We start from the raw sequence: 27,973 nt of genomic DNA, 5'->3' as shown, positions 1-27,973 counted from the left end.
TGCAATGTAACTTAGATTACATCTGTTATCTAGCTTGTATCACATCTGCTGAGACTGACCTAACAGACTGACCTAACAGCTATGAAGATCTTCTGAGAAGGTAACTTATTAACTGAGGAAAGATTTCTTTAAAAAATAAAGGTGTGGTCTGGGAAGGTGGCTCAGTGGTAGAGTGTTTGCCTTGAATGCTTGAGACCCTGGGTTCGATTCCTCAGCACCACATAAGCAGAAAAAAAGCCAGAAGTGGCGCTGTGGCTCAAGTGGTAGAGTGCTAGCCTTGAGCTGAAGAGCTGAGGACAGCGCCCAGGCCCAGAGTTCAGGCCCCATGAACGTACCCCCCCCCAAAAAAATAATAAAAATTTTAAAAAAGGTGTATGGTTTAGTATCTAAAAGATTCCCTGCCTTACACCTAGTTTTCTGCTGACCTAAAAAGGGGGGGAAGCTTTTGTTTCCAATAATGCATTTATATTCTTTTTTCCCCATACTGAGTCTTGAACTTCAGGCCTAAAACTCTTGCTCAGCTTTCTCACACAAAACTGGTGCTCTAACACCTGAGCTACAGCAGTTTCTCTATTTGTTTGGAATATCCAAGTTATTATCCTCTGACATCATCCATGCTGACACAAAAGATCTAAAAGGCAAACCAGAATGACAGCATAAGATATTCAAAACAGCAAATGGAGATGGGCGGGGTGGCTCATACCTGTAATCTTAGCTACTCAGCAGGCTGAGATCTGAGGATCACGGTTCAAAGCCAGCCTGGGCAGGAAAGTCTGTGAGACTCTTATCTCCAATAAACTACTAGAAAACTGGAAGTGGCGCTGTTGCTTAAGTGGTAGAGCACTCGCCTTGAGCTGAAAAGTGCAGGGACAGTGCCCAAGCCCAGAGTTCAAGCCCTACTACTGACCAAAAAACAAAAAAAATAACAACAACACAAAACAGCAAATGGACAGCTGTCATGTCTGTGGCCAATGGGCAGAGCAATTTATTAAGCCAGCATAGGTAGTTTAAGTAAGGCAGTGTAAAGGAAAGATCTCTGGAATCTGGGCTACAGTTTTCTGATGTCAGCTAAGTCCTGGCTAAGCTCTGTAACCTGACTGTATGACCAAGGACAGCTCTGTGACTATCTTCAATAATGGCCAACAACAGAGACTGACCCATGACCTCACGGAGCATAGGGAAGACAGCCTCTAGGCTGTGCTCTTTCTGAGGACTCTTAAAGTAGCTTTTTTCAAGGGATTCACTGAAGAGCTGCTCTGTACAAATCTTTGTCTAAATCTTGACAAAGATTAGAGAAAAATAGAAACATGAAGATGCCTCTATCATATTATAGATACTTAAGGCTGGGGACACAAATAACAACTATTAGATCATTTTACAGGCAAAAGGAATGATACAATAGAATGAAGACCACTCCAGCTTTCAGTCCTCTTGTCCTGAGACAGTAAATGGGCTGCAAATTGATACTATGAGACAGAATTGGCAAGTTGTACTGACATTTTCTCCCAATTCCTGTGACAGTCATTTCTCCCATTTAGTTTGAAAACTATTTCCAAAGTGAAAGATGAGGTGAGAAAATCCTTCTCAGAGAAAGTAGCTATAAAAAACATGGGGTAGTTTATTTACAAATTCAAAACATTGGAATGACACTGTTAAAGCATTCACATTTTCAAAATTAAAAAATAAGAAAAGAAAGCCAGGTGTCAGTGGCTCCCACTGAAAGACCCCAGACTCCAGTATATGTTCACCCATTGAGCCCCCCATTGAGCCCTTTAAGGAAAACTGCTGCCCCTTCCCCTGCATACCTAAGAGAGCGAAGCAGGACACAGGCAAGTCATTACATGCCCTAAAACCAGACATTCCTGGAAAATAGCCGACCCACCCGTCCCTTCCTGTAAAATTCAGCTCTAATAGCAGGGTAGGGCAGGAGGTAATAAATCACTTGTCAAAATTAGGGAACGAACAGTTTCGGAGCATAGCGACCAGCACAGACTTGTCAGGGCAAGTACCGACACGTCAGCTTTCCCCCAACCCCACCTACCCCATCTGGCCAGCGTAACCTGACCAATCCTCACCCTGAGCATAATTTGAAATTAACCAATCAATACCCTGTAACCAGGCATCTCGCTTCTGTAACCTCGCTTCTGCTGCCCATAAAAATAGGGTGCTTTCAGGCACTTGGCGCGCAAGTCTCCCGATAGACTCTGTCGCCCCGGGTACCCGTGTAACCGGTTCCCAGATACTCAACCCGAACCTTGTGGATCTCGAGGTTGAGTGCACCTGGGAGCCGAGGCATGCCCGAATAAACCTCTTGCTGTTTGCATCTGCACAAGTGGTCTCGTTGTTCCTTGGGGAAGGGTCTCTTCAGATTGAAGGACACCCCACGCCTTCGGGCGTCTTTCATCTGGGGGCTCGTCCGGGATAGAGACCCCCCACCCAGGGACCACCGACCCATTTTCGGGAGGTAAGCTGGCCAGCATCTGTGTGTCGTCTGTGTGCTGTCTGTGTGCTGTCTGAAGTCACGTGTGGCCAATTACTGTGCGCTTGCGAATCTGGTGAGTTCGGCCGTTCTCGTCTGTATCAGGCGGACCCGTGGAGGAGCTGACGAGCTCGTACTCCCGACCGCGGTCCCCAGGAGACGTCCTGGGGGCTTCTGGGAGCCTGAAAAAGTGGCTCATCAGGGTGGCCTGAAATATTGGCCCGTCAGGGTGGCCTGAAATATTGGCCCGTCAGGGAGCCTGAAAAAGTGGCTCATCAGGGTGGCCTGAAAAAGTGGCCCATCTGGAACTCAGTCCTCTTTTAGACGCATGATTTGCCTAGGAGACGAGAGATCCGGACTCTCAAAACAGTCTCCGCCTGGTTTTTGCCTTCGGCTGATTGTCGAAACCGCGCAGCGACAAAGTAGCGTGACCAGTTATAATTTGTAATGTTGTTTGCTGTAGAGTTTTGGTTGCTTGCATTGCTGCTGCCCCTGTGGTTTGTTTTTCTGTTGGTTTGCTGCCTTTGCCTTCGCTGTGGGGAATCTGGGAGAGTGTGTTACTGCTAATAAGCTTGTGTTACTCCTTAGGTTAAACCCAAACAAGCCTCCATCAGGTTTTGCTTTTGGTTTGTTAACAACAGCGCGCAGCGAAGCTAAGTGTAGTCTGTATTGTGGTCTGTATTGTTGTTTTTGTGTTCGTTAACAGTTTTAAAATGGGACAAACTGTCACGACCCCTCTCTCCCTAACCCTACAACATTGGAGAGAGGTACAAACGTCAGCTCACAATCTTTCAGTAGAAGTTAAGAAAAGAAAATGGATAACTTTTTGTTCATCAGAATGGCCCACTTTCAACTGTGGCTGGCCACGGGAAGGAACCTTTAATCTAACCATTGCCTTACAGGTTAAGGCCAAAGTCATGGACCCGGGACCGCACGGACACCCAGACCAGGTCCCCTATATTGTTACTTGGGAAGCTCTTATTTTAGAACCTCCCCCGTGGATGAAACCCTTCTTATCTACCCCGGCCCCCCAAATCCCTACCCCCTTAACCCTTCCATCTGCCCCTCAGCTCTCTCCCCCACTCCTTCCCTCTCCAATTTCCCAACCTCAGCTCTCTCTCCTTCCCGGGGAGTTTAGCCATGGTCGGCCACTCCCATCTGAAGTTGCTTTTTCTGTTTGGCGCCTGTCTGTTTTTGTGTTTCTGTTTAGTGTTAATTGTTTCTGTTGTCTGTTTTGTTGTCCTTAAAGGGATGGGGCAGCAACTAACAACCCCCTTAAGTCTGACTATAGATCACTGGAAGTCACAGCCTGAGCCGAGATTGTCAGGTTTTGGGAACTTGCTTATTTGTCAATTATGAAATTGCCACTGACCATCTGCAGGTGGCCTCAGTTAGATCTTAGCCTCGGGCCTTGGCTCGGGGGTCTGAGCATGGGGGAGAACCTGTCAGTCTGAGGGAACGGCCGCTAGGGACTTCCTTCCCTTGCCCCAAGATGACTGGGAATTCGCCTCTGCCTTGGAAGGCCCCTGGGTCAACGTCTGCAGGACTCTAAGAGAAAAATCCTCCGGAGGTGAGTAGGGGGGTTGAGTCCCCTGGTAAATGAATGGTGGTGAGATGTCGCCCCATTCACTGAGACTTGATTTTGTCTTTGTGGCCACATGTTTGTCTTGTTAACTTTAGTGTGTTGTTTTATGGGGTAGGAAAGTTCTGGGTGAGTGTGGCAGGCTCACCCAGCAGACTCTGGATTCAGCTTGCTGAGTGAGAACAGCACAGAGTTCCGGTAGGGATAAACTGGGGCCCATTAGTCCCCAACTCAGCCTTCAGTTCTTGTCTAGTCCTGTTTTTAGAATTGGTACCAGTTTAAATGTGGATCCTTGGTTTTTGTGTTTATCTGTGTTTTTGTTATTTATTTATTTAAACATCTCTGAGGGAATAAAAGTTCCAGCTGGGCTTGGTCACAGACCTGCTATGCCCACCCTCCCTGTGAGGCATGGAAGGTTACTGGGCTAGTTTGGTTCCCTTCAAGCCTCAGGCTGCACCTTCTCCCAGTGGAGGCTGCTGGAGGAGAGGAAAGGGCATAGAAGGCTGTGTACCTGGTTTGGACTTCTCAGCTAGTTCTGTCTAAAATTGGGTTAAAAAAATCAGGCCAGTTTAGTCTTAGGTGACTCCCTCCCTCAGCCCTCCTCCAACTCAGAAGAGATTCAAAAGCCTTGCTAACAAGCAAACTCTGTGAAAATGAAGCACAACAAAGGTACATAGTTCTAAAAGAAATACTGTCTTAAATTTTTTGTTTAAAACCTTTAGAAAGTGTACGTACAACTGATTTTGATTTTTGCGCGCTTTAAGATCTGTGTGTTTTGTGTGTGTCTGTGAACGTGTTCAAAGATAAAAAATTGTCAGCATGCTGTAACAATTGGGTGAGTTTAAATTTAAAAATTCAAAAGGTTATGAGGTTTGGACATTACCAAAAATTTTTTAAAAATCTTCACATTGTTTTAAATGGCTTTTTAAAAGGTTCTTTAACTTGCAAATTAGAAAATCTGGTATTTTAAAAACTAATATTTTAAAATGCATAAGTCTGTTTATACTGTAATCAAGTTATCTGGCTTAACAAAAATGCATTGGCTGTTTGGGGTCTAATTCCCTTGGCTAAAATTTGGGGATAAATATTAGAAATTTAAATGTAAAGGTTAGTTTAACACTGTCAAAGATGTTACCTGTTCTGTCTATCTAAAACTGTATTTCATTTGAGAACCAAGAGAAGAGACGGGGAAAAACTTAGAAACCAACAGAAGACCTATCTTTAGGGGTGAAGGGTGAACAAGTAGAAATGCAGTTCAGCTGGTCATGCAGTGGGACAGGCCCTGGGAGGAGTCCAAGCATGATGAGGCAAACTGGCACAAACGCAGTTCATCTAACCCTAAAGAGCCAGATTGGGTGTGTGCCTGCCTATTCCATAGGAGGGGCCAAGTGGCCCATCGTTGTTCTGTCTCTTTTCCCTGCAGATAGGCACTGAAAACATGATGGTTAAAATGAATGATGTGATAATCTGATTAGTATTGCTAAACTTTCCCTTGGATGTGTTAACATTAAAATTAGGAAGGCCTTAAAAAGAGGGTAAAAAGTTATTTGTATAATGTGGCTTACTTTCAATTATGTTTTACAATTAGGATGTTTTTAAAAGTTATAAAGATGTTAAATCTAGCTTTGTGGTATAGTAAAGGTGACTGTAATTCTTGCATTAAGGAAAATTGTCATTTGAGTTTAAAAATCTTAATGTGTGTCTGTTTTAAAACAAGCAGCCAAGAGGCAATGAGTAACACTTGGCCTCAAGATTTCAAGGGATCTTTTCAAAACGCAAATAATAACCAAAGTATAAAATATTAAAGGTGATTAATAAGAGGTTAAAAAAATATATAGGGAATGAATTTTTGGATATAAAATTTAAATGTAAAATTGTTCTTGACATTGGCCTCAATGTGCACAAAGGAAAAATTAGGATTACCAAAATAATTGCTATTCTAGTTTGCTCTTATAGGTTTGTCAAGTTTCCAGCAAGCCCAAAGCAAAGCACAGAGAATTCTTACAAGTTGTCAGATGTAACTTTGACTCTTAATAAGTTTCAGGTAAGAGCATGCTTAAAAGCTACTTCTATGTTGACCACCTTGTTGCTTTTAATTGGAGTAAAATGGCCTTTTGTAAGACTCATTGATCTGCAAACTGGTTCAAAGCCAGCCCGGGCACAAAAAGGTCCCTGTGAGACTGTCACCTCTACTCAGCCAGCAGAGTGCTGAAAGAGCAAGCAGAAATGCTTTGGGACTCACAGTGGCAGAGTACTAGCCCTGGACTGAAGAGTTAAGGGACAGCATTCAAGCCCCGAGTCTGGGACTCAAAGTGGCAGAGTGCTAGCCTTGAGCTGTAGAGCTGAGGGACAGTGCTCAGGCCCTGAGTTCAAGTCCAGCAACCAGCTAAGGAAAATGCCAATGAGGCATTTATCCCAATGTAGAGAAGACACTCCTGGGACAAAAAGCAATGGTGGAGCATCCAGAGGCAGTAAGCCACTGCTTGGATGGCAGAAGTGTCAGATCCTAGAGTCATTTGTGCGTGGCCCTTCAAAACTGATCAGAGCCGGGAGGTCATAGGAAGATAGTTTGGAAGCATGCCTAATGTTCATGACTACCTTGTAAGGGACAGGAACTTGCCAGTCCTCTGTGATAGTAAAAAGCTAATGTTATAAAATGTGGGGGGTAGTTTAAATCTTAACCCCTTTATGTGCCAAAAGCTCTAATTGGCAGTAATATTGAGCTGACACCAGTTACATGAAATTCATCTTCTCAGGAAAAAGTTTGTAAACCTGAGAGTGTGTTTCTATTGATATCTGTCTAAAGGCCTGCAAAGGTAACTCAGGCATTGTGTTAGGGTTACTAGAGATCACATTCCTAAGTCATCCAGAAAGATGCTTTTACAAACCAGAGTGCTAAACAAGCTATACTGCTATAGCTGGAGAAAAGGTCTGTGCAGTTGTCAAAAGTTAAATATTGTTCTTAATGACTTCTAACCCTGATGGCCTCTTTGTAAAATAGGCTAAGGTTATAGGCTCCTGGCTAGGTAAGATCAATGCCCCTAAAGTCAGCTTGAAGAAGTTACAGAAGATGGACCTTCGCCCTTCTACCCCTATTTTAAGATCAAGAGTCCAGAGTCAGTTTTGGAAAAATGAGGCGAAATAGATAAAATAATTTTTAATAAGGACATAAAAAAATAGTGTTAACTGTTGTAGGTGTGCAAGGTGTGGAGACTGCATTTGTCAGAGATGGTTACAAGACTAAGCCTTCTGTGTCTATTTACAAAAATATCTGGTTAGTAAAAAGTTGTGATTTTGGCAAATTGTCCTGAGCTATTGTTTAAAAGATCTTAAAAACCAACAGGATCAAAGCCTGCCAAGCCTAGGCAATGTATCTTTAACCAGTCTGTGTAGGAATTTACAGCCCAGCATGAGGTGTGACGACAGTCCCTTGGAGCCACTGAGAGACCCTGCTGTTCCGGTTGCTGCTGCTGCTGCTGTACACCTTAATGGGTAAAGTTCAACGACGGCCTGACAGTTACTTGGAGGAACTCCTGCTTGATTCCATCACCTAAGTCTGCTTCATGGTTGACTGCTGCTAAATCTAAGATCTTGTGGGACATTCTTTTGGGTGATATCCAGAAACCCTTTCTTCCCACAGTGGATATTGGGGACAAGGATATCACTGGCTTGCTTGTCTTAGGCACTTCAGTGCATAGTAACTGGAAATCCACTCTATGTTCACAGCCTAGTTTGACTTTGATATGGTAATAACCTGAGTGTGTTATCAATAGAGGTAATACTCTTAGCCTTAAAATCTAGCAAGCTTCTGCATCACGGTGGTGCCTTAAGGCTGTTCTAAGATAAAGGTTCCGCAAGCCAAAGGAAAATTGGGCAGTTTTAAACTACAGCCACAAAGATGGTCAAGAGATTGTAAAGAAAGAGGGTGGTAATGAAAGCCTTGGGAAAGGAATTGTAAAGAAAGAAGGAAGTAAAGAAAGCCTTGGAAAGAGAATTGGGGAAATTTGAAAAGTAAGGATTGTCTTTAAGACAAACCTCAGAAAGTTTAAGTATGTCGCAAATGGTATGAGTATGTCTTAAAATTGGAGCTTACAAGTACAGCTGGTATAAAATTGATACACGGAGTCAGGACCCTAGACAAACTCAAAGAAAGATTAGACAAAAGACAGCAAGAGTCAGCATCCCAACAAGGCTGGTACGAAGGATTATGGAACCGGTCCCCATGGTTCACTACCTTAATATTCTCCTTATTGGGACCGCTAATACTACTCTTGTTAACCCTCACCTTAGGCCCTTGCATCATAAATCGCTTAATACAATTTGTAAAGGACCGCCTATCGGTCGTACAGGCCCTAGTATTAACCCCACAATATCATCAACTTAAATTAACGGAGGGATCTCCAGTTGAATGAAGGATTTCATTCAGGCAAAAAGAAAATGGGGGAATGAAAGACCCCAGACTCCAGTATATGTTCACCCATTGAGCCCCCCATTGAGCCCTTTAAGGAAAACTGCTGCCCCTTCCCCTGCATACCTAAGAGAGCGAAGCAGGACACAGGCAAGTCATTACATGCCCTAAAACCAGACATTCCTGGAAAATAGCCGACCCACCCGTCCCTTCCTGTAAAATTCAGCTCTAATAGCAGGGTAGGGCAGGAGGTAATAAATCACTTGTCAAAATTAGGGAACGAACAGTTTCGGAGCATAGCGACCAGCACAGACTTGTCAGGGCAAGTACCGACACGTCAGCTTTCCCCCAACCCCACCTACCCCATCTGGCCAGCGTAACCTGACCAATCCTCACCCTGAGCGTAATTTGAAATTAACCAATCAATACCCTGTAACCAGGCATCTCGCTTCTGTAACCTCGCTTCTGCTGCCCATAAAAATAGGGTGCTTTCAGGCACTTGGCGCGCAAGTCTCCCGATAGACTCTGTCGCCCCGGGTACCCGTGTAACCGGTTCCCAGACACTCAACCCGAACCTTGTGGATCTCGAGGTTGAGTGCACCTGGGAGCCGAGGCATGCCCGAATAAACCTCTTGCTGTTTGCATCCGCACAAGTGGTCTCGTTGTTCCTTGGGGAAGGGTCTCTTCAGATTGAAGGACACCCCACGCCTTCGGGCGTCTTTCACCACCTGTAACCCTAGCTTCTCAAGAGGCTGAGATGTAGAGAATCCAGGTTCAAATCCAGCTGGGGCAGCAAAGTCTGTGACACTCATTTCCAATGAATCCCAGAAAAAAACAGGAGTGGGGCAGTGGCTCAAGTGGTAGAGTGCTATCCTTGAGCCAAAGGAGCTGAGGGACATTGCCAAGGCCAAGTGTTTAAACCCCATGACATGCAAAAAATGGCAATAACTCCATGTCTGTGTATATATGGCTGTATTTTTATTGGTGAAGCTCCTGAGTAGTAGCTATGATGAAAGGTACTAAACTAGGAAATGTACTTGGAATATAATTATTTTATATGACAGTGGATGTTCCAGGGCTCTCCTAACTGTTCCCCATTTAGCCTGAGGGTTTCTCTGTACCCCAGGCTGTGGAAGGAAGTCTGACTCATTGTTTGAACAGTGGACCAACCAAAAGGCCACTTGGGTACAACTATGCAACAAATATCTCCATCTGGGCCAATGGCTATGGATAAGTGTAGGTGGCCACTGAAGGCCAGGAGATACACGCTTCTTTGTACTCCAAGCTATATTTTACCCAGTCCTCTTTTTTGACAAAAATCCTTCAATTCTGCCTCATCCTGTGGCAGGTAAAGTTCCATGCACTTATCCTGCCTGTGTGAGATTATACTCTAAAGTTCAAATGAACTTCTAAATTTAACTCAAGAGTCTAACACAACTAAGGAACTGAACCCAATAAAAAATTTCATTATGGGCGATGATGAGCCAATGATGCTTCTTCAAGGATTCCAAAGGCTCTGGTGGCTCATGAAGGAACTGCCACCTATGCAGAGTTCTATATCTCTTCCTAAGTATAGAAATATGAGAAAACATCAGCAAACATTCATCTTAGAATTTCCCCATAAATATTTACAGTGTCAGAGCTTTTTATCTCTGTAGGAACCTTACTCAAACCCATAGAGTTTCTACTGGAGAAAAGTCCTACCCATGTAGGGGCCCAGCCTAGAGCTGTTGCTCAAACTCAATTTCATATGAATCATAAGGGATAAAAACCATAACCATATGGGGTAAGGCCTTTATTTGAATTTAACATGTTATTGAATATCAAAGACTTCATATGGTACAATAAGGACATATATAAATTAATATATTAAACATATATTACGTTTAATATTACAAATACATATTGCCTATCTATCACATGCCTATTACATAGCTATTGCATATTTACTCCATATATTACATATCTATTCCATGTACATGTATAATATATTGTATATTTGAATGGACATGGGAAAGCTTTGTAATACTTATGTTCTTTGTCATTGGCATTAAAATAAAAAAGAATTCACTGGAAATTCCTTCATTCAGTTGAAGTTTCTAGTCATCATTCATTGACATAGGATCCAGATTCAACTGGGTGACTAGGAAACACTGAGCGCATGAGGGCCTCAGGGCCTGGAAGGGAGAGAGTCCTGAGGCTCTATCTATAGAGGAGGGTAATAGGTTTCTGATATTTATCTCTGTAACCTGTCCTCTTCTCACATTCCTTCACCTTACATCTAGCCATTAGCTTCTGTCACTCCTCATATCTGCATCAGTTGAGTATTCACCCATAATTCTGCATGAAAGCAGCAGTCTATAATCCCTGGACTCTGTGTTTCTGCAAATCCTGGAGGATGTGACACAAAGTAAGGGAACAGATAACCCCAAGCCAGAGGGGTCTGTCCAAATCTGGTACTACTCTGCAGTTTCAGAATGTTCATTGGCCACTATTAATTTGTTCAATTTAATCATCAGCCCAAGGCCATCCAGGGCAGGAAAAGATGAGACTCCATGTCTAAGTAACCAGTAAAATGCCAGACTAGAAGCATGGCTCAAGTATTTTAGTGCTATTCAAACAAGCCAAGCAAATCTGAGCCTTGAGTTCAAACCCTACTATTGACAAAAATAAGTTTATTAACTCATGAAGATTTTATATTGGCCTAATTCATTTCTCATAAATCCAGAACTTAAATGAATGTGTGATTGTGTACAAAAACCCCCTACTATGTACATGGGAGTGAGTGAGCTTGTAAAGTAAAATAAAAAGTTTTGATGTAACTGCATAATATATGTATATTATGCATAATATATGTATATTATATAATATCTACTCAACTTGATATGAAAAAGTATCATATTTATAAATATTAGGACAAATCAGTTTCAATATGATTATACTGTTCTAAAGGTGCTAAAAATGAACTTTCTAGTGTTTGTCCCATTCCATGGTTTTCTTAACATGATAAATCTAGTATATATAGCTTAATTAGTCTGAGAAATTAGTAAAAGCTTAGAGACAACATTAAAAAATACCAGAAAATGAGATTTCATGAAACATACCTTTTAGACATATAAGAGACATTCAATGCCAAAAGTTAATTCAATAAAATAATGCAGAGGAATACACACAAAATAAAAGTATTGAAAGACCCAAGACCCCCTGGGGTGCTTTCTTCAATGGGAGGGCACCCCAAGAACCAAGACTCCAAACCAGCAGCTGCAATAAGCAAGAGGAGTTTATTTGGCGTTTGCGCAAACGGGCTCTCTGTCCAGGGCAGACAGGGAGCCCTGAGCAGCGGTTACAGGCACTTTTAAAGACAAAAGCCCCAGGATTAGCATAAGACCCCAGGTTCCCCGGGATTGGCTCAGTTTACTACACGGGGAAGTTTATAACACTCTTTGTAATAAGACAATTAGTGCAGACAAAGGTAGGCACTCTGGGAGATAAGGGTTAGGAGATTTACAGTGTTACAGGTTTGTGATTGATTAACAATTTGGCCTAGTCTGCAGAGCTCACCAGATGGCCCTTATCTTGAGCCCCCTAAACTGGGAATTTCTGCACAGGAATGCCGAGGAACATACTCTTTGTTCATTTGGGGAAATTATTTATTAGCTCTTTATTTACGACTACAGGGCTTGTCCCAGGGCCGACACCTAGACTCCTAGACTCCGAAGCTTTTTCTATATCTCCAGGGAGGGGAAGGGTCAGTGCTAGCAAGTTTACAGAAGCAAAACCAGCAGTTAGCATTTGTAAAAAGGTAACTCTAATTTTTAATCTTTCAGTATCAGAGGTCTAATACAATGTGTTTGTGCCTTGCAGCTGTCTAGGTGTTTAGTACTGCTCTGGCAACAAATACTAAACTTTAAATACATAACATATATTAATATTACATTAAACATATTAAATGTGTGTTAATTAATATATGACATAATTTAATATATTTATATAATTATATTGTATACATTTATATTATATTATAATATACTTCATTTTATTAAATATATTTATGTATTGTGCTATACATAAATATATATTTAGTATTATTTTATAATTATTATATATATATATATACATTTTTTTTGGTCAGTCGTGGGGCTTGAACTCTGGGCTTGGGCCCTGTCCCTGCGCTCTTCAGCTCAAGGCAAGTGCTCTACCACTTGAGCCATAGTGCCACTTCTAGTGGTTTATTGGAGATAATCTCATGGGCTTTCCTGCCAAGGCTGGCTTTGAACCATGATCCTCAGATCTCAGCCTCCTGAGTAGCTAGGATTACAGGTGTGAGCCACCAGCACCCAGCTTAATGATTATATTTTATATAATATAAAGTATATATTAATTTGTTCACTATATATAATTAAGATTATATATCAGTGCCCTCCTGGCTTGACAGTACCTTCCAAACCTCAGGAAAAGTTTATCATAATAACCTGGCTCTAGACTGACATTTACAATTCGTTTTAGCTATAGAGAGTGCACAACCTCTTCCATATTAAATTAAAATCTATTTAACATCCAAATACCTCACTCTGCCTGACAATCATCTTTTACTTTACAAACCAGAATATCTTTCTGGACATGCATGTCCCGACTGAAGATGGATGGAGTCTGCTGGACAGAGGGGTGTTCATTTGTTTCCTCCTCGAGTCTCATTCATATTTTTTGTATGTTTTTGTATGTGGGGCACTGGTGCTCACGTCTCAGGATTGGCACAAAAATAAAGAGAAAATGAAAAAGGAGGAACATGGAGGGGAAGTCCAACAAACTTTTTGTGTGTTTTTGTTTTTGTTTGGTTCATCATTTATGGGGCAGTGGTGCTCATTCTAGCTCCCTCAGGAAGCTGAAATCAGGAAGATCTCAGTGGGAGTCCAGCCCTAGAAGGAGGAAAGGCCATGAAAAGCACGTCTCCAAACAGCTAGCTCAAGCTAGAAGTAGAGCTGTGGCTCAACTTTTAGATTGCTACCATGGAGTGAAAAAACTGAGGGAACAGCGCAACTCAGACCCTGCGCTCAAATCCCAGGAGTAGGAAAAAAAGAAAGAAAGAAAAAAGGAAAGAAAAAAGAGAAAGAGAATGTAAGGCAGATCATTACAAAGTTTTTGTGGGTTTTTTGTTTGTTTTGTTTTGTTTTGTCCAGTCCCAGAGCTTGAACGCAGGACCTGGGAACTATCTCAGAGCTTCTTTTGCTCAAGTCCAGTGCTCTATCTACCACATCACCAACACCCCAACAAATTCAACTCAGGCCCTGAGTTCAAATCACAGGAGTTGCAACAAAAAAGATTAAAAAAAAAAAAAAAGAAAGAAAAATGAAAAGGAAGAGGATAGAGGGAGATCCAATAAAATTTTTGTGCCGTTTTTGTTTTTGTTTTTGCCAGGCCTTGGGTTTGAAATTAGGGCCTGGGAAATGTGCCTGAGATTTGTTTGCCCTATGCTGGCATGCTACCATTTCAACTACAGCTGAACTGGGCAACCCAGGCCCTAGGTTCAAATCCCAGGACTGTAAAATGAGTGGTGTGGAGATCACAATAAAAGGTTTACATATTTTGCCCCCTTCAAAATACTGAAGCATTTTCTCTTTGCCAGTCTTGGGTCTTGACCTGGGAACGGTCTGAGTTTTCTTAGCACTAGGCTGGGGCACTACCACTTGTCCCACAGACAAACTGGGCAGTTGAGGCCCTTTGTTCAAGCCCCAGGACTGGCAAAAAACAATGGCCAGAAGGTCTCAACAAACATTCTATGTTTGCTTTATGTTCCCCCCCCCCTTTGCCAGTCATGGGTCATAAAGTGAGGGCCTCGGGACTGTGCCTGACCTTTTTTTGCTCAAGACTGATGCTCTATCACTTGACACACAACTTAAACAGGAAACCAAGACCTGAGTTCAAATCCCAGGAATGGCAAAAAAAAAAAAAAAATTAGAAAGAAAATGGCAAGGAGGTCCCAACAAACATTTTAGGTGTTTTTTTTTTTTTTTTTTTTTTTGCCAGTCATGGGGCCTGAACTCTGGGTCTGGGTGCTGTTCCTCAGCTCTTCAGCTCAAGACTAGCGCTCTACCACTTGAGCCACAGGGCCACTTCTGGCTTTTTCTGCTTATGTGGTGCTGAGGAATTGAACCCAGGGCCTCATGCATGCAAGGCAAGCACTCTACCACTGAGCCACCTTCCCAGCCCCCATTTTAGGTGTTTTTAAAAAATTCATTATTTATTTATTTTGGTGCCAGTGCTAGGGCTTGAAGTCAGGGGCCTGGGAATGGTGTTTAAATTTACTTTGTCTTATGCTGGCACAATAGCACTTGACCCACAGCTGAATGAGACAACCCAGACCCTAAGTTCAAATTGCAGGACTGGCCAAAAAAATGGTGAGGAGAACCCAACAAACTCTCTAAGTTTTTTGTTTGTTTGTTTGTTTTCAGCCCCAGGGCTTGTTCTCTTTCCCAGTCCTGTGGCTTGAAGTCAGGGCCTGGGAAAAGTGTATGAATTCCTTTGCCATATGCTGGTGCAAGAGAACTTGACCCACAGCTGAACCTGGCAACACAGGCCCTAAGTTCAAGCCCCAGGACAGGCAAAAGAAAACAATACTGGGAAAGTGTATGAGTGATTTATTAATATTGTTGTTGTTATTATTAAAAGAATAAATGGCATTTCATTACTCAAATGAATCACACGGTCATCCTGTTGGCAGCCAGGCCATATTTATTAGCAGATTCTCTCTTTCTCAGAGAACGCTATGGTGCCATGAGCCTGAGGGCAGCTGGAGGAGTCACCCTGGGCTATGCCTGCCTTTGTACCCTAAAATAGTCAGATTGACCCCTCATGGTCATCCCTGTGGGATCTGCCTTCCACGCCTAAGTTGGGAGGGCAGTTAGAGGCCCCCTCCTCTCTTCCCTTGCTCACAGTAGGCTGTGACCACCGCCTGTGGTGGTAGGTCCCTGTGGTCTCCATGTCCACTGTGGGATCCATCATGGAGAGGCAGAGCCATCAGGTACTAGGGCTCTGAAGACAGTAGAGGTTTGTGACCACTGCAGGGAACAGAGGTCTGCCATTTTCCCACTCAGGCCAGTGATGGGCCTGTACTGTAAAGATGAGCATGGAGCATGATGTGGGCCTGCATGCAAATTCTGGGAAGCCACCACAAGTCAGCATGCTCAATGATGTCTGAGCACAACAAATCTCAAAATATGTGGCTTGGTGGATGAGATGGAGGGCAGGGAGGGGTGGAGAAAACAGAATTAAGCATTGCTCCATTTTTCCCTAATGTTTTCATTCATCCCTGCTCTGTAGACCAGACAGGAGACTCAGAGAGGTGATGAGACAAGGCGGTGGTCACACAGGAACAGAACTGGGATGCTATCAAGTCTGTTGGACTGCAGTGTCTAGCCCCTTCCTTCAGCATAAATTGGTGGTGTGGTCAGAGTCTGGGACTGGCTGTTTGTGCACAGAGCCAACTTTCAAATAACCCCTGTCCTTCCCCAACCTGAGAATATTTAGAACTTGTCACCTCTTGCTCTCTCCTCCTTTTCTACTTGAGGCTACGAGGGTCTGTGGACTCAGAGTCTGGGAGACTGGGTTCCAGTCTTCCCTCAGCATCTGTAAATTTATGAAGCCTTCATATATTCATAATGAAATTTCACCAGCTTAAACTTCTAAAGTCAAGTGTCTGATAACCCCTGCCTCAACTTGTAATTACCTTGAAGGACAGTGTGCCTAGTATTGCCCAGATCTTGCATATTTATGTGCTGGTCCTCAGGCTTGAAATCAAGTACTGGACTCTGTCCCTGAGCTTTTTTCTCAGGGACTTGAACCACAGATTTACTGCTGGCTTTTTTTGTGGTTAACTAGAGATAAGAGTCCCATAGACTGTCTTGCTCTGGCTGGCTTCAAACCTTTGTCCTCATATCTCAGCCTCCTGAGTAGCTAGGATTACAGTGTGAACCACTGGCATCCAGGAGATCTTAGACATTTTAAGAGAAGTTAGAAGTATTACTGGGCACTGGTGGCTCACACCTGTAATCCTAGCTACTCAGGAAGCTGAGAATCTGAAAATAAAAACTCAAAGCTAGCTCAGTCTTTAAAACTCTTATCTCTAATAAACTTCTCACAAAAAGCCATAAGTCATGATGTAGCTCAAGTGGTAGAGCATCAGCCTTGAGCATAAAGAGGCTCAGGGACAGTACCCAGGTCCTAAGTTCAAGGCCCAGGACGGGCAAAAAAAAAACCTTGTAGATGATGGAGGTTATAAACTTAGGGCTTCTTGTTCTTGCTTAGCTCACATGCTGATGGCTGGTACTCTGTCACTTGAGTCTTGTCTCTAGTCCAGCACTTTTGCCTCTAATTGGAGATGGGTGTCTTGTGGACTTATCTACCTGAGCTGGATTTGAACACCAACCCTCCAGGTCTCAAGCTCCTGAGATGCTATGAATATAGATATGAACCATTGGTGTTGGGTTAGGAAGTGTAAATCTTTATGTTAAATACATGTTTTAAAATGGCTCATGCCTGAAATCCTAGCTACTCAGGAGGCTGAGATGTGAGGATTGTAGTTGGAAGCCAGCTTAGTGTAGGAAAGCCTATGAAACTCTTATTTCCAATTAACTAAAAAAAAAAAACCCTGGGAAGTGGTGCTGTAGCTCAAGTGGTAGAGCACTCGCCTTGAGCTGAAGAGCTGAGGGACAGTGCCCAGGCCCAGAGTTCAAGCCCCACGACCGACAAAAAAAAAAACAAAAACAAAAACCCTGAAAGTGGAGGTTTGGTGCAAGTGGTAGATTGTTAACCATGAGCATAAAAGCTCATGGCCCTCAGTTCAAGCCTCAAGACCAGCACAATCAAAAAGATGAAAAAGATTTACTTCCATGTTATAGAACAGAATGTAAACAAAGCTACTGATTCTGGCATAATTTTAATTAATTAATAATGATTCCAAATAACCTATCCATTATCTGAAATTCACTCACATCATGGAATATTTCACAGTTGGAAGAAAAGAATAGGAAAATCTGTATGTATATGGTGTGATCTCCAGGATCGTTTATATAAGAAAAGCAAGGTGTAGCCCAATGCACTGAAAATTGCTATGCAAACTTGAAGCTGATGCCAGAATGCATGTACAAAGCATACTGCACTGTCTGCCTTTTGCTGAGGGGGTAGGAAAAAGAAGAGAAAGTGAGAGAAAGAATATTCAGTAACTAGGGACAAGAGGTTCATTGGCTAAACCAGTGTCTCTCTTGGTGAACAGCCCAGGTGAGTTAGCATAGTGGAACTTTTCCTGAATATTGAACTTAGATTCCAGCAAGAATTAGTTCTAATACTAGATCTGCTCGTAACAGCCATAATGACCTTTTCCCTTGCTGGTACCTAACACAATTGTTATACATGGAATGATTTATGTGAGACTGGGACCCATTTGCCTGTCCATCATTGAATCCTAGCACCTGCTAAAGAGCCTGGTGTGTGATAGATTGGTTTGTGGGAAAAGAACCTTCTTTGTTTTGTGCTAGGGCCTTATTTCTTTCACTTGGCTTTTTCTGCTCAAGACCGTCTCTCTAGCACTTGAGTTTAATGGACTATTATGCCCAGGCTGGCTTTGAACCTCAATCCTAAGATCTCAGCCTCCCAAATAGTTTAGGATTACAGGCATGAGCACCAATGCCAGGCCTGATAAGTTATTAAATATGTGTTGAATAGATGAGTAAATAAGTGTGAAAGGGGATGGCTGGTTAAGTTCTCTCATCTGAAAAATGGAAACGAGAATAGAACCTACCTAGGATTTGGTGGGAATTAGTGAGGTTATATCTGTAATTGCTTCCTTCTTTCCTGTGTGTTCCTTGATCTCAGAGTCTGAGAAAGTCTAAATGGCTCAGCTAATCCTCTACCTTCTGATGCCAGCCAGGCAGATCCTAGGTCAACATCTAGCCCATAGAGGAGGTGGAGGCCAGCCCACAAAGCAGAAAATTTAGCCATTTTAGAACAGGGTGCCAATCAGGAGTTCTTTCTGCAGACATCTGAAATATGTCTCCTAGAGCAGGCCTAAAGGGGAATTATAAATTCCCATTTAGTAGGCAATAAAAAATCAGCATTCTTAGGTAATTTTTGTGTGGGAGGTCAGTTGGAGTAAAGACACAGATGATGTCAGGGATTGAACTGTGTTACTTCTCAGCTCCATTTTCCTCTGACTTTTTCTCAGAAAAAATTAGGGGCTTGGTATTCTTACTCTGGAAAGTTTGAGAATTGCGTAGAACAATAAGATAAGGTAGGGGTGATCGCAAGGGATAATGTAGTCACATTAGGCTAGAAACAGTATGGGCTGCTCAGCCCTAGAACTGTCAGGTGCTGGGAAGGGCAGTGATGGAAACCCAGAGACAAGGTAGTTTCAAGAAGGTTGTGTGAGAGGAACTGGGGCATTGCTTGTGGACACAGCCAACCTGTGGCACAATGCTAGATAGAGATCTGGAGAAAAACAAACCACCACCAACAGAACATCACTTTACTGTGGCTCTGAGCCCATTCTGTCCAGTGACAGTAGAAAAGACTTCTGTGCATGCATTTGTCAAGAGAGAGATGAGGGGAATCTGGGATAGAACACTTGAGCTTCTGTCCTCTGCTTTTAATGGGTCAGAGAGGATGTGTTAGCTTGGAGTGGTCTCAGTTTATGATCAAAGGTCAGATTCAAGAGGTAAGTAACAGGATATCAGGAAGCAGTATGGATTAAGGATACTCAGGGACAGGTCTTCAGCCAGGTGTAAGTGGCTCATGCCTGTAATCCTAGCTACTCAGGAGGCTGAGATCTGAGGATCATGGTTCAAAGCAAGCCCGGGAAAAAGTCCCAGTAAGACTCTTCTCTCCAATTAGCCACTCAAAAACCATAAGTAGTGCTGGGGCTCAAGTGGTAAGCACCAGCCTTGAGCACAAAGGGGCTCAGGAACAGCACCCAGGCCCTGAGTTCAAGCCCCATATCAAAAAAAAGAAGAATAGGTCTTCACACTGATCACTAGGGTAATGTCATGAACTTCCTGATGTCCTGTTATCTATCAGAATCCTGTGTAAACACAACAGGGCAAACAAACAAACCAGCAGCTTTCTGCTGGCATCAGGCTTCCCCTGCACACACCATTCAATCATGCTTTCTGCAATAGTCTTAGTTCCCAAGGGGCTCCTGAGTACCACAGGAAACCTTGGCCTTGACAGGTCCCCTACCTCCTCTCCCTGAACCCAACAGGAAAACAAAACAAAGAAGCTCAGGGAGGTATTCTGTATGGTCTGGCTGAGCCTAAGCAAGATGTCCTGGATAAGCCTCACATGGAGACTTACATCCAATACTGTCTCATCTGAATGGAGAGGCTACTATTTCCTTGACTTAATCTACATAACACCTGCAGAATTGCACCTCTTGTTTCACATTTGTCTTCTGGAGTCCAGATGCTCCCCTCTGGACTGATCCCTGTAGCCAGAGAATAGAGTGTTCTGATTGTCTAAGCCAGCAGGACAGAGTGGAATCAGTTCTGATTAGATTGGAGCTGTCTCCTTTCCTGGCCTGTTTCCTAACAAGGACCAGTCTTATCTTTCTGTGGCTCCTACACTCACCAGCCAGTTGCTATTCAACAAATTCAATCTTTTCATCCATGGCAGACCCCTTATTGCCAGCAAAGACCACCATGCCCTGCTTTCTGTACATCCTTTGACATTAGAGCCAGAGCAAGATCTCTCTGGTCCCACAGAAGTTTGCTGGAAGGTGCCATCTAGTGGAATGTCAGCTGACCTACTGCTTAAATGAAAAGGCCTAGTGGTGTTTTAAAGCTCAGAAAACAATTGGTGGGACAGTGACCTCTCAAAATGACCATCAAGAGAAATCACTAGGCTATGGCTGGGTCAAGTTCCAGCCTTACTGATTTATTGGCCTGGGATAGAGGGTGAACAACTAGGATTTGTTTTTATTTGTGTGTGCTGGTACTAGGGCTTGAACTCAGGGCTTAGGCACTGTCCCTTAGCTTTTGTGCTCAAGGCTAGCACTCTCTCATCTGAGCCACACCTCCACTTCTGGTTATTCGCTGGTTAAGTGAACATAAGAGTCTCAGAGATTTCCCTGTTCTGCCGAGCTTTGATACACCATCCTCAGTTCCCTGTCCCCTGAGTAGCTAGGATTACAGGTATGAGTTAAGCCACCAGTGCCCCAGGGTTTTTGGCTCTTTTTTTTTTGCCAGTCCTGGGGCTTGAACTCAGGGACTGGGCACTGTCAAGCTTCTTTTTGCTCAAGGCTAGTGCTCTACCACTTTAACCACAGTGCCACTTTTGGCTTTATTTACATAATACTAAGGAATCAAACCCAGGACTTCATTCATGCTAGGCAAGCACTCTAAGGTGGTTCCCAGTCCTATATCCAGGGTTTTTAAAGTACATTTCTTTTTTTTTTTTTTTGCCAGTCATGGTTCCTGAACTCTGGGCCTGGACACTGTCCCTCAGCTCTTCAGCTCAAGGCTAGCGCTCTACCACTTGAGCCATAGCACCACTTCTAGCTTTTTCTGCTTATGTGGTGCTGAGGAATTGAACCCAGGGCCTCATGCATGCAAGGCAAGCACTCACACCACTGAACCACCTTCCCAGCCCCTCCAGGGTTTTTTAAGTCCTTAGCAGATTCTAACATGTAGGACTGGGTCCTGCATAGTATCCAACTCCCTCATTTATAGGGGTGCCCACAGAAGGGAGACACCCTTAAAGAAATTCAGATTGCTAGGAAGATCCTTTTGACTGGCACTCCACATCTAAATTTAATTTGTACTTTGTTCTTCCTCATACTGAAATGAAAAGTAATTTAACAGGCAACACTCTGTTTTCTAAGTTCTGACAATTCTGTGATAGGGCCAAGAGGCTGGTTCTCTTTATGTATCTAATGTCTGCAGCTGACTCTACTGGCTGATGTACTGTCCCGACCCGCAGGACTTCAACGAGGGTGGTGAACCTAAGCGAGAAGGAATGAAGGGACAAGAGACACGAAGAAGGACAGCAAGACAAGGATTCTGATCAAGCTGCCAAATTTTATTTTTCACACTGGGGTATTTATATGCTTAGAATAAGGAAGCTTTTTCATTGGGCGTAGCAGCTGCAGGATGCTTGCTTAGGGCAGTGTGAAAAGGTGGTCAATAGCAGCTACCTGGTCTTTGTTTGGGGCAGGATGCAAAGACCAGATTCTGTAAATAGCCTCGAGAGATGTTCCAGCGAGATAGTCAAGCTTATCATGCAGAGAGACTCCATGCAGGGCTCTCAACATCTCCCCCTTTCTTATTTAGAAAATTGACATCAATTGTTGCCTGCTCTTTTTGAGGGGGTGACAGAGGCTCTGTTCCTCTAAGGGCCCAGGGTTTTTCTCTGCTCCGAGCGAGCGTCCTCACTCGGGGAGGGGAATTTTTACAGGCCCTGGCATGTTTTTTGAGGAGACGGCTTGTGGGTATGCATGCCAACCGTCATGCACCAGAGCTTGCCACTCAGGGATCTTGGGTTTTGGGATCTCGCGGATCCATCCCCCTGCAGTCTTACCTGCACCCTTGATTAGAGCATTTTTTTCTTCCTCCCATAGGTGCATCCTCCCCCAAGCGGAGGGGCCTACAGGAGGAGGGGTGAACCTATCCCTTATGGCAATAGGTCTTGCCCGTTGAATGGTCAGGAGTTATGAATAAGGAGAGTTTTCTAAATAAGAAAAAGAAGGCGGGCTGTTTCCCACTGGAACAAGCTCATGGCAAAACACTAATTAAAAGCCTGGGGTAAATCCTAGATCTCAATGCCATGGTCTGCCACATCAAGGCGATGGTGATGAACCTGTATGGGCTTAGAAGCCAAGAGATTAATCTGTTATTTAATAAATTCAAACAGGATGGTCCATGTCTGGAGTTCTAGCTGCATCTGCAAGAGAAAAGGAATCATCCTCAGGGGGAAGGTTTCCCCTGGGTTGTGGTAAGCCATTAACCTGTTTTCAAGCGTTCTGGCAGCCACCTTGGGGCTGCTTGTTCTTGACAAAGACAAAGAGTGTCAGGGAGTGGTCTACCTGTAGCTTGGGAGGGCATTGCCCCTTGTCTTTGTTTGCTGAAGGGACATTCATGTGCAAAGTGACCAGGTTGTTTACAATTAAAGCAAGTAAGCGAGCAAGCCCGGGACTGAACTTTGAAATGCCTTGGTAAAAGCAGCGCCTATGATGTGAGCAGTCCCTACTCCAGCACAAAGACAAACTCAGAGAGGTCACCCTTGTTTTTACGTGGCTGGAGGACATCTTGACATGCCGGGTTAGCATTTTCAAAGGCAAGATGTTTAACAAAGGCACTTTCACTTTCACTAGGCCCAAGAAGCCTTTCTGCAGCCAAGTTAAGCCGTGAGACAAAGTCACTGTAGGGTTCCTCTGGCCCCTGTCTAACCTTTGCCGATCCCTTTTGAGGGAGACGCTTCCAAGCATAAAGGCCAGCGTTTTGAATTTGTGCCAAAAGTCCGGTAGGAAAGCGCGCCTGTTTAGCATTGGTATCGAAGGGCGCATTACCCAAAAGTTTAGTATAGGTCCAGGTTTCTGAAGATGTTTTAGCCAAATTTTTTTGTGCGGTCTCTCTACATTGTTCCTTAAAGTCCGCATTGCATAAAACAAAATCACCCGCACTAAGGGTGGCACGGGCCAGGAACTTCCAATCATTAGGGGTGAGCCAGCACACACTTTGGTTTTCTAATAAGGCTAAAGTATAAGGGGCAGTCGGGCCATATTGGGCACATGCATTTTTAAGCTTTTCAACAAACCGGAGGCTAAGCCTCTTATACTCTTGTTGGCCTTTTCCCTGGGTGGGTTGTTCCTCTTCATCCCCAGTATCCTGTTCCTCATCCTCTTTTTCCTCCTCTTCTGATTCGTCCTCCTCACCCTCTGAGGTCCTATCTGTCTGGCTCCGAGTTACTGGAAAGGCGAGAACTGATTGATGGCCTGATCTAACCTTAATTTTATCAGGCGGTTTTGGCGTATTGGCCAAGGCCAGTGTGCGGAGTTCATAATCAAGGAACCTCAGTTCTTTTAAAAGTTGAAGGTGTTCTCGCCTATGTTGAAGAGTCTCACGTAAAGGTGCCAGGTTAGGTAAAGGGGGGGGGAGAAAAAACATCTGGATCTGGAGGGGCAGTGGGCCCTTGGAAGGCCAGGTCACAAAAGGGAGGGGGTGCATAGGAGGAATGCGGAATATTTGAGGTAGAGGGTTTAGTCTGAGGTAGGGGGTGACTGAGTAAGGGGGGCCAATCAGGCTGACGATATTGGGCCGCCTCCTCTTCCAGGGTGGCCTCCTCCTCGGGATTTAAATTATTCTGAGGGGAATGGGCAGCCTGGGGTACAGGATAATAATGTTCGTCTACCTTTTGAGAAGGAGTTTCAAGATCTAATACAACCGTGGGCGAGCCACGGGGGGCCGAGAGGCATGTTCGAGAACCTCCTCTCCCGTTTTTACAAGTTTTAAAATTCCACTATCAAACAGAGAGCATTTTAAAATGTCATTAATCAAATTCCAATAGGAAAAGGCCGTAGCAGGAACCTTTTCTGAACCAAAGGTTTCATAATAATCTTTTAAACAATCTCCTACTCTTTGCCAGCTTTTTGCATCTATGATTCCTTCAAAGGAGAACCAAGGACACAAGTCCTCTATGAATGAGAAAAATAATTCTAAGTCCTTTTTCTTAACCCGCGTTCCCCATGTCTTGAAGGCCTCCTTGAGGTCTGACAGAAATAGATCATGTGACGATATTGCTTGTCCCATAGTGGGTCACTTACCATGCGCCGTCCCCACTCTCCTCCTGGATCTGTCTCTCGGTGGGGTCTGTCGAGGCGATCTCGCGATCTTGGACTGTACTTGGCCAAGTTTTCCCGGAGGACGGCGTTCCTTCCTTAGTTAGAGGCTCAAGCCCCACGTTGGGCGCCAGTTGTCCCAACCCGCAGGACTTCAATGAAGGCGGTGAACCTAAGCGAGAAGGAATGAAGGGACAAGAGACACAAAGAAGGACAGCAAGACAAGGATTCTGATCAAGCTGCCAAATTTTATTTTTCACACTGGGGTATTTATATGCTTAGAATAAGGAAACTTTTTCATTGGGCGTAGCAGCTGCAGGATGCTTGCTTAGGGCAGTGTGAAAAGGTGGTCAATAGCAGCTACCTGGTCTTTGTTTGGGGCAGGATGCAAAGACCAGATTCTGTAAATAGCCTCGAGAGATGTTCCAGCGAGATAGTCAAGCTTATCATGCAGAGAGACTCCCTGCAGGGCTCTCAATAATGTACTACCAAATGACACAGTCTATTTATTTGAGATTTGTAGCCTTCTCCGTTTGCTTTTTCAGAGACTAGCCTCCTTGAGGCATCTTACAGTATCTTTTTTTCTTGGTCATTCATGGGGCCTGAACTCTGAGCCTGGGCACTGTCCCTCAGTTCTTCAGCTCAAGGCTAGTGCTCTACCACTTGAGCAGTGCCACTTCCAGCTTTTTCTGCTTATGTTGTATTGAGGAATCGAACCCAGAGCCTCATAAATGCAAGGCAAGCACTCTACTATGAGCCACCTTCCCAGCCCCTCTTGCAGTGTCTTGATTGAATAATTTCCCTTTACAGTTGGCAGGTTTGGTTGATTTAATTGGCATTGTATTTTGGAAATGACAAAGTGGACTCCAGGACACAGAGAGGCAATTCCCTAACTAACGGTCATTTCAAATACATACCCTGAAAGTCTCTTATTTTTATTCAAAGTAGGAGCTAAAATTCCACTAAATACAGACTCTAGAGTGGTGTTCTCTGTCTGACCCTTTTACTCCCATCCTGCTTTGCAAGACTGTGCCCCAGAAGTTTAAATAAAAGGATTTGAAAGAGGGCTACGAATGTGGCTCAGTGGTAGAGTGCCTGCCTGGTGTGCATGAAGCCCTGGGTTCAATTCCTCAGTACCATACATATAGGAAAGGCCAGAAGTGGTGCTATATAGCTCAAGTGGTAGAGCACTAGCCTTGAGCACAGAGAGGCTCAGGGACAGCCCAGGCCCCAATTTTAAGCCCCAGGACTGGCCAAAAAAAAAAAAAAAAAAAAGAAGACTTGAAAGAGCTGGGACCTAGCAGCTCATGCCTGTAACTAGCTACTCAAAAGGCTGAGATCTAAGGATCATGGTTTGAGGCCAGCCTAAACAGGAAGTATGGGAGATGCTTATAACCAATTAACCACCAAAAACACCAGAAATGGAGCTGTGGCTCAAGTGGTATAATAGAGTGATAGCCTTGAACAAAAAACCTCAAAGACCTGAGCTTGAACCTGAGTTCAAGCTCCAGGACTGGTGGACATGCACGCGCACACCTGTATACACACACACTCACACACACTCACACACACACACACACACACACACACACACACACACACACACACACACACACACACCCCAAAGCAGAACCCTAAATGCAATTTGTAAATAAATGATACTAATTCTTAAAAGGTTACCAATTATATGACATGCTATAAAAGGAAAATTATATAGCCAGCACAAAAGTTATATACCCCATAAAAAGATCAGTGCTTGCCACAAGTAGGGTTGGGGAAAGAGGAAGAGGAATAAAGAGGGGAGAATAGAAAGGATTTTTTGTTGTTGTTGTTGATCATGGGGCTTGAACTCAGAGCTCTGTCTGGTTTTTTGGTGGTTAATTGGAGATACCTGTCTTACAAACTTTTCTGACTGGGCTGGCTTTGGACTAGTAGCTGGGATTACAGGTGTGTAAGCCACTCCCACTGGGAATTATAAGCGAGAGCCACCACCACCTGTCTGTAAAGAATTTTTCTTTTAGGGCAGTGAAACTCTATACAATTCTGCAATGGTGAACATGTCATTACACAATTGTCCAGAGCCAATGAATGCACAACACTAAGTGTGAACCCGAATGTTCACTATAAGCTCTGGATAATAACTTGTTAAGTAGTGTAGTTAATAATGTAGTAAGATAAGAATCTCACAGACACCCAGTGTTAGTGACTCAAGCCTGTAATCTTAGCTACTCAGGAGGCCGAGATCAGAGGATCAGGGTTCAAAGCCTTCCAGAGCAGAAAAGTCAGTGAGTCTCTTCAATTGATCACAGAAAAGGCGGGAAGTGACTTTCATCAATATTAGTATGCATGCTTTCATGAGTGTGTGTGGGAGGAGGTGTAAAGGAATACAAAACATCTAAGTACCATCTGCTCCATTTGGTTGGGAACTTAAAATTGTTCTAAAAAATAAAGGCTACTAAAACCAAACAAGAAATAGCAAAATGTGCACATGGTCCTCCTCTTGAGGCTTACAGCTCAATGGGAAAGCCCAATGTCAAGTGTTTAACAGCAACCATTAATGGTGTGTCCTTGAGTAAGGAAGCCAAAGTTAAAAGTACACACAGCAGGGTGTGGTGGCTCATGCCTGTAATCCTAACTACTCAGGAGCCTCTGGTTGGTGGATCTTGGTTTGAACCTGGCCTAGACAAGAAAGTCCAAGACACTCTTATCTCCAAATAAGCATACATACACACACTCACAAACACACACCAGAAATGGAGCTGTGGCTCAAGTAATAGAGAGCTAGCTGTAAGTGTGTGCATGCACATATGCACATACACACACACACACACACATACACACACACACACACACACACACACACTCACCAGAAATGGAGCTGTGGCTCAAGTAATAAAGAGCTAGCTGTAAGTGCATGCATGCACATATGCACATACACACACACACACACACACACACACACACAACATAAGAAGTGTGGGAGGGGAGATTATTTTCTTTTGTCCAAGGAGATCAGGATTCTCCAGGAATGTGTTAGTTGAGCTTGGTGAGCCCCAAGAGAGGAGAAGGACTCACTGGAGATCCAGAGACACACATTTTTTCAGGCTTGCTTTTGGCTAAGCAGATCTCTCAGTTTCCAGCCTGGAAATCACACCATTACACTCCTTCTGATTTAGTAGATAAGGAAATGGGGGCTAAAGATTTCTGATGATTAGGTGGGAAACTGGAGACACAGTCTGTGAATAAGCAGTTCGTTAAACAATATTAAAAACAAGCCATGCACTGGTGACTCATGCCTGTCATCAAAGCGACTCAGGAGGCTGAGATCTGAGGATTGTAGTTCAAAGTCAGTCTGGGCAAAAAACCTTATCTTCAATTAACCAGTTAAATAACAACTACAATGAAAAGCCAGAAATGAAGGTGTGGCTAAGTGGTTGAGCAGAAAACTAAGCAAGAGAGCAAGCCCTAGTACCAGCACACACATAAACACAATCAATCAATCAATCATTTTGACCCATATACAAGTGCCTTTAGCCTGGTGGATCCATTCTTCTTTCACAACCCTTGGCTCAAGGCTTTAGCCTCATTAGCTTGAGGTCCCATGATGAATGGCATTAGCATTGAAGATCCCTAAAAATTCCAAGGTAAGGACAGATAGTAGGAAAGGTTTTGTATCCTCACCAGGAA

At 43.7% G+C, this 27,973-nt stretch overlaps 1 protein-coding gene across 22 annotated transcripts in view; it reads left to right on the top strand.

The window, feature by feature from the left end:
• The window catches only part of LOC138810943 (hepatoma-derived growth factor-related protein 2-like), a 289,960-nt gene that overhangs the window by 169,074 nt on the left and 92,913 nt on the right, over positions 1 to 27,973 (top strand). For 2 of the 22 annotated variants that reach the window (XR_011367299.1, XR_011367298.1), the window contains one exon: positions 34 to 5,302. The exons of the other annotated variants lie outside the window; for them this stretch is intronic. The gene's annotated coding sequence lies outside the window, so the exon portion shown is untranslated. Of the gene's footprint in view, positions 1 to 33; positions 5,303 to 27,973 lie in introns of those variants that run through there. 22 annotated transcript variants of the gene reach the window in all.

Source organism: Dipodomys merriami, unplaced genomic scaffold (assembly GCF_024711535.1).
Source record: "Dipodomys merriami isolate MVZ:Mamm:240054 unplaced genomic scaffold, mDipMer1.0.p SCAF_512, whole genome shotgun sequence".
Classification (NCBI taxonomy): Eukaryota; Metazoa; Chordata; class Mammalia; order Rodentia; family Heteromyidae; genus Dipodomys; species Dipodomys merriami.
Note: the sequence above shows the minus strand (reverse complement) of the source record. Positions and strands in the feature narration are given on the sequence as shown.